Source organism: Pongo pygmaeus, chromosome 2 (genome assembly GCF_028885625.2).
Source record: "Pongo pygmaeus isolate AG05252 chromosome 2, NHGRI_mPonPyg2-v2.0_pri, whole genome shotgun sequence".
Taxonomy (NCBI): Eukaryota; Metazoa; Chordata; class Mammalia; order Primates; family Hominidae; genus Pongo; species Pongo pygmaeus.
In genome coordinates, this window is record NC_085930.1 from 83,414,433 (window position 1) to 83,424,252 (window position 9,820).

Genomic DNA, 9,820 nt, shown 5'->3' on the forward strand with positions numbered 1-9,820 from the left:
GGATAGGCTGAGACAGCCTCTGACTGCTGAGGGTTCCATAAAGGTGAGATTTCTGGAAGCCAGGATGACTTTCTAATTGATCTTCAGGTACATTTGACTGCCCTTGGTTGGCTGGGAGGGAGCAAACAAGCAGTCTGGGGACATTCTGGAAATGAATGCTAGGAACAGAAGGTTTTCCGTGGCCAGCCATTTCCTGGAACATGTAGTGCTCAACGGGGTGCCTTTTTTACAGTCAAACTGTCAGGATGGTCCTTTATGAGAAGCTGACTGCTTGGGCCAGTTTCTAACATCTGGGTTCTCTCCCCGACTTCATTCTCTCTCTCACTCTTGCTCTCTCTCTCTCTCAAAAACAAAAACAACAAACAAAAAAATCTGTCACCTAATTGGCAAAAGCCTCCTAGAAAGATAAAAATAAGTCAGTTTTAAATTGAAAAAAATTACTACCACTCAAAAATCCTAAATGCAGTAAAAATAGGAGTGATATAACCTCATATGTTCACAAGAATTCATCTGATGCAAGTAAACCTGCATTTTTATATTCAAGTCTTATTTAATCATGGCTGTGGTCTTACAACAAAGATAATTTCAATATTTTACTGAAGTTTGAGTGATAGCAGTGAAGCATTGTCCTAAAGATTCAGGAACACGCTTTTTATAGATGTTATTGGAGTGCAAAACAGCCACCTTAAAAAAAAAAAAGAAAGCTTACAAGGATTCACAACCTTTCTAGTGGCTTTGTCTTTATTTATTCATTTATAAAGCGGCTATCTAGGGGGAGAGTATTAGTGGCCACGGGAAATTTTAAGTAGAAATTAAATAGACCTTTGGCTTCATGCCCAGAAAAATATGTCAGTCCTGTGCAGAAAACCAGGCAAAAGATAAAAAAGATTCCATTATATCTATAATACAATCTTCTTATGGCTTTAGTACAAGTTTCTTTTCTGCTAACAGAAGTCCCTGCAGAAGGTTTAAACAATCTCAACAATTTCATTATGTGAGCGTAGCTAAATCCAATAATGTAAAAGGGCCTAGAGAGTCTTCCCATATGCTCTGTTCCATACCCTTTCCTTCTAGGGGAAGTCAAAGAACTTGGCTCTCAGGAAGCTGATTCTACTCCAATTGCCCGGAGCACAAATCTTGCATTGTTGACATCAAGCAAGCTCTCCTGAGGACACACAAAGAAGAGAAGGAGCCATTAGAATTTCTCATGACCCTGCTTTGAGCCAAATCCAGCTTCACTTAAATGAATGAAAATGCTTGTTATATGGCCCAAGAAGCTACTTTGTCCATTTGAAAATTAATTAGACCACAGCTAGATGAACAACCCTAAGATGCTTTCACAATGTTCTTAGATGCATGACCCTGGCTGAGTTCCCAATTTTAACAAGTTTACCCTAAAGCAAAAACATGGCCTTTTGGCTAAGCTAGTGCTACAATTATAATGCTTTCCTGAGTGGTGGCAGCTAAAGCATAACCTCGCCAGAAAAGAGTTAGTTAGGAAGAGAGTAGTTAAAACTTTTGCATGCATGCAAGCTAACAGAAGATATTTTAAAGGCAATTTTTTTGTTGTTTTGAGGAGCCAATTTAGTTATTCATTTCACAGCTGGGCTTGGAGAAAATGTTAAAATCTTATATATGTCATGATTCACTCTAGATTAAAACTCCTTGAGGGCACAGATTATGTTGTTCCTTGTAGTATTTTAAGTATAGTGGTACCAAAAATTGGTAGATTGACTAGAAGCATAAAACACAGATTCAGATGTAAATTATTTTTTCAAGGTGTCACCCTGAGGGTGTTCATGGCTGGTCATTGATAAGAGAGAATCTTTGGGTGTATAATATTCTGAGCCACTCCACTCACAAAGAGACTAATAACTACTTTAAAAAGTAATCTATACAAATACCTAATGTAAATGACGAGTTAATGGGTGCAGCACACCAACATGGCACATGTATACATGTGTAACAAACCTGCAAGTTGTGCACATGTACCCTAGAACTTAAAGTACAATAAATAAATAAAAAGTAATCTATACATAGCCCCATTTAACAATGTCTTTAATAAATATTAGGGGTGATTGTATAACTGATGCTTAACTATCTATAATGTGGAATAGAGAGAGAGAAAATCAGAGTTGGATACACTGCATGAGAAATAAAATTCCACCCAAATTACCAAAAATAGAGAAATTATGGAAAGGGTGCCCAACTCACAACTTCTTTATTGATTAAAGAAAAAAAAGTCTTGCAAGGTGGCTCTATCCCTATCATAGCTGAGCAGGACAAGGACAGACATCTCATTCCTGAGGAGCTGATTCATTGATAAGTGACAACCAATTGCGTTCTCTCTGCGTCCCATTTGGGATCTCTCTAAATCTTTTCTGCACATGCTGTCTCTTTCTGGGGCAGCCAATTGAGGATCTTTGCATATAAATAAACACACGTGCCAGTTGACCTCTGTAGAGAAGCAGAATAATATATATGTATGGTTCAGGTGTTGAGTCAGGGACAGAGACAAGAGGCCATGTCGGCTTTAGTTTTTTAATACAAAGGAAGATTATAAAAGTCTGAGAAAGAACAATGAAGCAGGCCACCTTGTATTCTTAAGAATTCGCTCCTCTTGCTCTCCTGCCTCTGTACAATTTCTATGTTTTTGATATTTTGGGTGGAATATTATTTTCAATGCAGTATATCCAACTCTCATTTTTTTTTTCTGCCCTCAACCTCATATTACAGATATTTAAGCATCAGTTATGTCGTCATCCATAATATTTATTAAGGACCTTCCTATATGTAGCAACCTACAGGTTACTTTTTAAAGTAGTTATCAGTCTCTCTGTGAGTGGAATGGCTCAGAATATCTCTCTGTTCAAATGCATAGACATCTGCAGATAAATGGTACTTTTGAATTTTTCCTAATGTAGCTCATCATTTTAGCACAGTTTTGACTGGCCTCCATAATTCCAGATTATTTCTATTTCCTTGAATGACCTTAACTGGGGACTGATCAGCATACTTTTTTATGTCCCCCCAAAGAATGTCTTCTGGGTCTGGGCTCTCAAAAATCTCACATGGTTAGAAATCTTTGGGTGGTGCAGTACTACAACTCTGAAAAAAGAGACATTAAATACCTCCTCTCATGCTGTATGTTGATAAGGACTTGTGTTGATCTATATAAATCTGGGTCAAAACAGAATCCTTTGAATTTAGTTCAAGAAGTCATATCGTTTCCTTTTGTGGAGGCACATGACTTCTCCAGAATGAAATCTTTCCCCAAGTGACATGACAGCATTAGCCACTTTTTTTTTTTTTTTTTTTTTTTTTTTGAGATGGAGTTTTGCTCTTGTTGCCCAGGCTGAAGTGCAATGGCACGATCTCAGCTCACTGCAACCTCTGCCTCCCAGGTTCAAGCGACTCTTCTGCCTCAGCCTCCCTAGTAGCTGGGATTACAGGCATATGCCACCATGCCTGGCTGATTTTGTATTTTTTTTTTTTTTTTTTAGTGGAGACGGGGTTTCTCCATGTTGGTCAGGCTGGTCTCAAACTCCCGACCTCAGGTAATCCGCCCGCCTCAGCCTCCCAAAGTGCTGGGATTATAGGCATGAGCCACCGCGCCCGGACAGCATTAGCCACTTTTAGGTTATCTGAAACCCTCTGGAGGTCGCCCCTGCTTTCAAGAAGAAAGGGTTCTGGGCCCATAACTTGGTTTCCTTAAGGCATGCTTAAATGCTTGGCTTCTCCAGATTTGCTGAGATGCCCCTTTATCGTTTCAATGAACTCCCCCTTACTTGGGCTCACTCATGTTGAATTCCGTCCCCAGGATTTTGAAGTGCTTTCACCATCTGCCCAAACAACTAAAATTTCACAGAACGTTTAACAAGTATCCAAACAGTAGATGGTTTCAGTTCCTATCTTCTGTATTTCCTCTTCCACTTAGAGGAGAACTGACAGGGATCATCTTCAAAAATTGGGTTGACTAATGAAAGTTTAAGGAAGGACTAAGGAAGCACTACAGAGGCTCCAAGGCTGGCTAACAGGTTCTATATGAACCATGACGGATTAAACAGAAAGCCTTATATGAAAAATATGCAAACACAACTTATCACACTCAAATTAAAGTGGTAAATATAAAAATATAACAATAATAGACACATTTTCTGTGGTGCTTTACAGTTTTCAAAGCACTTTAAAATACCTTATCATGGTTCAGTCTCACAACAGACTGAGTGGGAGGGAAGCAATTTATGCCCAGATTGCAGATGGAGAAACTGATCTTCCAAGAGGCGAAGAGACATTGCTGGAAGAGCAAAGCCGAATCCTGGGTAAGGGCACACGTGGTACAGTCAGAGACTGGGGTTGGAATTTTGGTTCCCACTTCTTATTAGCTGAATGGATTGGGACAAATTATTTAATCTGTCTATGCCTCAATTTATTTATCTGGAAAATTGAACAAAATGCTGAGCACTGCTGTGGGAGCTACAAATGCATGATTCTCCCAACAACCCTATATAAAGTAGGATCCCCATTTGACAGATAAAGAAACCGAGGCAAGCAAAGATTCAGGAACTTGCTTAAGATTACACAGAGTAAGTGGCAGAGGCAGGCTGCAAGCCCAGGCAATGTGCTACCATTGTACAGCCTCCGTACCTCTTTCATTGGTTGGTGAGAGGAGTAAATAGCACCATGAATTGACCATAGTCTAGCACAGTGAGAGTTCAATATGCACTAATAATCCATTCCTATTTGTAAAGAGCCCCTCTTACTTACTGGCTGTCTTTCACTATAGAATGGAAGCTCCACAAGGGCAAAGGTACTGGATTTGTTCACCATTATGTAACCAAGGTCCCCGGGTTTCAGAGTATACACTGGGAAAAAGTACTTATTTGTAACTGTTGCACCTTGAGTTCTTGTTGTTTCATGAATGTTCCAGGAAGAAGCTTAGCCCTGGAATAGCAAAAATGGGTTGGATCCAGAGATGCCTGAGTTAGACATGAACTTTGGTGAACTCCTGTCATTGCCATACTAAAAACTCTGCCCAGGGAGGAGCTTTTGGCCATTTTCTATACATGTGATGTATGTGGAAGCATGATCAGTGACTGCACACACACTGTGGTGACGCCAACTCTACATACAATGACTCAGCTAACTAGCCCAAGAAAAGCCCTGTTTTCCTTTGTTTGGAGAGCTACTGCTTTGGGAACTATGCCCAGTGCCCTCGTTACCTGTTGTAAGTAATAGTAATAATATCTGTTTAATAAATCCTTCTTGGTTTTATTTAATAAATCCTGACTATCACCCACCAAGCAATGGAACCCACCCATTGTATGGTAACAATACGAGCCCTAGAACGTAGAATGGTACAAAATAGGGGCTCGGAAAATTAATAGTTGAGGGAATGAATGAATGAGTAAATGCAACTTATATTTTGAAGTCTTTTTGGAAGTTGAGGAAGGAGGGGGCCAGAACAGAAGCATGAGTTATTATCCCTAAGCTTATTCTCCAAAACAGGTACACTTCAACAATTTTAAAGAAATACCATCAATGTAAAAATTAAGGCTCTGATGAAAAGCATCTTTGGAATCAGAGTGAAATATATAATTGAAGCTTCAAAGGTCAGACCTTAAGACACATAGAAAGGTGGTAGAGGGCTGTTTTGTGTGCATGTGCACTTGCTCACCCACCAATGTTGCAAATTCTGCCTCCTTCTTCCCCCATCCTTCTCCAGTCTCGTACGCACCCCACCACAGCCTCTGTACCTCAGAGGAGAGAATTTGGCTGCACCCCTAGACACAATAAACCAGTTTGAGGGCTGAATGGATCTTAAACCTCCTGAGTCCTAACTCAGTTTTCTATCACCCCTTATGACCTTAAATGCCCCCCCAAAGAATTTCATAAATAGACTAGGATCCAAATTAAAGAACTAGATTGAACTTAGGCAGAAAAGTGAGAGTGTCCTTTAAACGCCAATAGGCATTGCCTTTGGCATAACAAAGGAGTTAAAACATAATTAAGATCTGAAGACTGATTACAGGAATGTGTATGATTATTTTTATTATTTTTCTTCTTTCTATCTTTGTGATAGGATGTGATCAACCTCTGCCATGCTCCGTTGCTTAGTAGCAGACAGTCAGAGTTTTAATTATATACTAAAATAAGCTAAAGAACAGAAAACTGCTTTATGTCTAATACGTATATATCAAGAAAGGCATGTGACAGCATCTAAATTGCTTTAGTGCCTGATAAAGAGTGTCTCCGGTAGGGTTGTCATCAAAAGATCAAGAATGGAGTAGGAAAGTATTATTAATAAAGCTGCTACTCTCTTTATATGTCCTCCATTGTTTGTGATTCCTTGTTAGAAGCTAGAAATGAATTTTTATCTACCACTAATTTCATCAGGTTTTTTTTTTGAGTCTGGGAGAAAAAAAAAACTTTTGTCAATTCCACTGCCAACCCTAGTTCTCCAAATAGAATTCTTTTCACTCCTCCAGATCTGCAATTCCCAAAATATTACATCTCGCAATAAAAAATTAAAGAAATAGTTCATTCATTCTTTTAACATTCAACAGAGCAATGTTCCAGCAGCAAACCCCAGAGGAGTCTCTGCCCTCATAGAGATTAGATTTTAAGGGGAGGGAAAGATAATGAACAAGTAAAACAATGAAAAGATAATCACAGACTACAACCAGGGTTATAAAGAAAATGAAATATACTTCATAGGATTAGGTTTAGCTGCAAGTGACAGAAGATTCAAAATCATTTGGCTTTAACCAAGCCTGTGTTGTGATTCAGCCTATATATAGGGGCAGCTACAATTTTTTAACACTGGCATCAATTCTGATTGACCAGTGCCCTATTTTGTTTCGTTGAAACAGGTTTATATGCTGGAGCAGTTACTATATATGTTGAATGTTAATTGTGGCTTAGAAAGTTTATTTCTCTCTTTCTCGCATTAAAGAAGGTCAGAGATAGTTTCCTCAAGTATGCATAAGGCATCTTCACGAATTCATCAAAGGTCCAGATTTGTTCATAATTCTCAACATATGCTTTCTACCTCATAGACCGAAGATGGTTGCTTGGCCTTCAGCCATTACATCTGCATAGAGGACAAAGGTGAGAAGAGGGCCATATCTCCTCTCTGTAAGGATAATTAGTGTTTTGTCCCAATAGTAAGAATGTAGTTTGTGGCTGAAGGGAAAGCTGGAATAGGAAGACAACATTCTGGTTGGCCATAGGCTCACCTAGAAATTAGGTAGCAATTCTATTGCTAAGGAAAAAGGGAGAGCAGGCAGGTAGTTGAGATCACCAAACAGAGTGATGCAATAGGGAGTAACTGATACAGAGGGGCCTGCTCTAAATAGGGGAGTCAGAGGCCTTCTTAGGAGCTAACAACTGAGCTGAGACCTACAGGATGACACTGACCCAGCCATACAAAGTGGGAGGAAAAGACTTCAGGCAGAAAGAATGTCTTATCTCAAAATAGACTGGACTTTTGCTCATGGAATGATTTTAACCTCACTTTACAATAATACTATGCAGCTGTTAAATTTCCCTGGGCTGGGATTATAACCTGTTTTCCTCCTAATTTTTAGTTCTCCAAACTCTGAAGCATGTTACATTATAGGGATTTTTGAGTTATGGAAAAAAATCAACTGATGCCTGTCTGTAATTTGGCAGCTGGTAGGAAGATGGTTGAGAACATATTTAGTAGTAAAATATTAATACTATTTGATATATTACTTAGGGTTGTGTCTATGTGGGGGCGGTGGACAGGGGTAGCCAAGCCAAATAAAGTGTGCATGTACTATGTCTTTGAAACCACCATGAGTGTTGTAAACAACATGTCAGGTTCAGACAAAACTACTTACAAATTAGGATATTAAATCACAACTCACATTACAATAACATGATTTGGTTTGGTGTTCACTGGAATAGAGCTGATCATATGGAACTAATGTAATGTTTTGTGTGAATGTCGCATTAGTTATGCATTTGTTATGTGATTTTCGTGGGTGCCAGAATGTAATTCATTGGAATAAACAGAAGAGACTAGTGGCATTAAAGCCTAAGGCTAGAAAGGGGAATTTATTTTCATTAAACTTTCTCATACCATAATTAAGGTGACATTATATCCAGTGCATTTTCTAAATGAATATCTTATACTGACATCAAACAAAAGAAGAAATTGGCAATACTATTTATTACTGGAGATCTCATGTGAACAAAGATCACTATAAAGTAAGTGGTTTTTGTCTAAACATATTATGCAGTGGCAACACGCTCTATTCCAGAATATAGAGATGGTGTGCATGGATACATGTGTATGTGTTTCAAAGCTTTCTCTTTTGTCTGTTGACCAACTCACAGAAGGAGGAAATTGCCACAGGAATTATTATGTGTTTGAATGAAGAACTCTAAGAGCGTACTTTTTCCAAACTGACCAGATTTCCCACACATTGGCATGTGTCTAGCTATGAACCTAAGACCAAGTCTATGAGACAAAGAAATCATGTCTGTTCTAAAGCTGTTTGAATGTGAGCTTCATTTTCAAGGGCAAAGACTATGTCCTTTTCATTTCTGTAACCCCAACTTCTAACACAATGTTTGTCCTATAGTAGGTGCTCAGTAAGGTTTAAATGAATGAATGGCAACTCCCATTTGTAACAATTTCCATTTACCTAATATCTCTCTTAGTCCCTTTCAATGCATTTAACAAGGATCTAATATATAATATAATTTCAAGACAACAGAAACTAGAATTGATAATGAAACCAATGCCGTATAGTATTTATTCTATTGTATGCACCCACCTCTCTCTGCAAACCTCTATCAGTATGAAACATTAAGTATATGTGACCCTGAATTACACAGTACACATTCAGGTGTGCTTTTTTTGCTTTATTTTTCTAAAATTAGAACCTATCACCTCTTATTAAGGAGATGGAAGGTTAATCTTTGTAATTTGGACTTCTCTTTCCTTTTCCATGAATTTTTATGTTTCAGGGGGAGCTTGTTGAAAAGAACATTGAGGGAGCAAGGCATTTGGTCCACAATGCCGTTCTCTTTTATCCTTGGTGAAAAGCCCATAGGAGTCTTTCTTGACTCCTAGGCAAGGTCTTTTCATGATTGGCTGTTTCCTTCTTTAATTCCAGGTCTTTCTAAGTAGGTGGTTAGGCCTCATCCTACCTAAATACAGTCATTTTTTTCTTCAAGGTATTGCTGCTTCTCCAGGGACTACATCTCCAGGGACCTAGGAACAGCCTCAGGTCCTTTCTGCTCTCAGGTCCCATAAAACTATTTGGGATTTTTACCATCTCCCTAAAGCTTTGACCTAAGTCATAGTGCAAAGAGCTCATCTCTCTGCTACTCACCAATATTTCTGTTCTCATTACTCTCTCTCGGACCTTTTCTTCTCCCCTAACTGGGAACTCGTTCTGAAGTTTCTTGAGGGAATCTTTGTAACCAAATATTTGTGCTTCACTGTTTTTTCTACTTTTCTAGGAGGAGCTGCCTCTGTTTCCTACAGTCTGAAGGTACATTCCTTCTCTAAGTCCATAAAACAGAATAATGTGAGCTTCACAAAGTTCAGGATAGACCAAGGAGGAAGTTATAATATGGAGGGAAATTCTGGTTAGTATTATACAAATATTATTCTACCTAATGGCGCTTCTGTAGGCAGGTAGAGCTGGTGCAAACAAAGAGGATGTGAGGTGGGGCTTGTGGAGTGGGCAGTGACAGGGAATGCCATCTGGGCTGTGTGAAGAGCAGCAAAGATCACCAGAGAGATGATTGGAGTTCAGATTTTAGGGTTGAGAGTTTATCA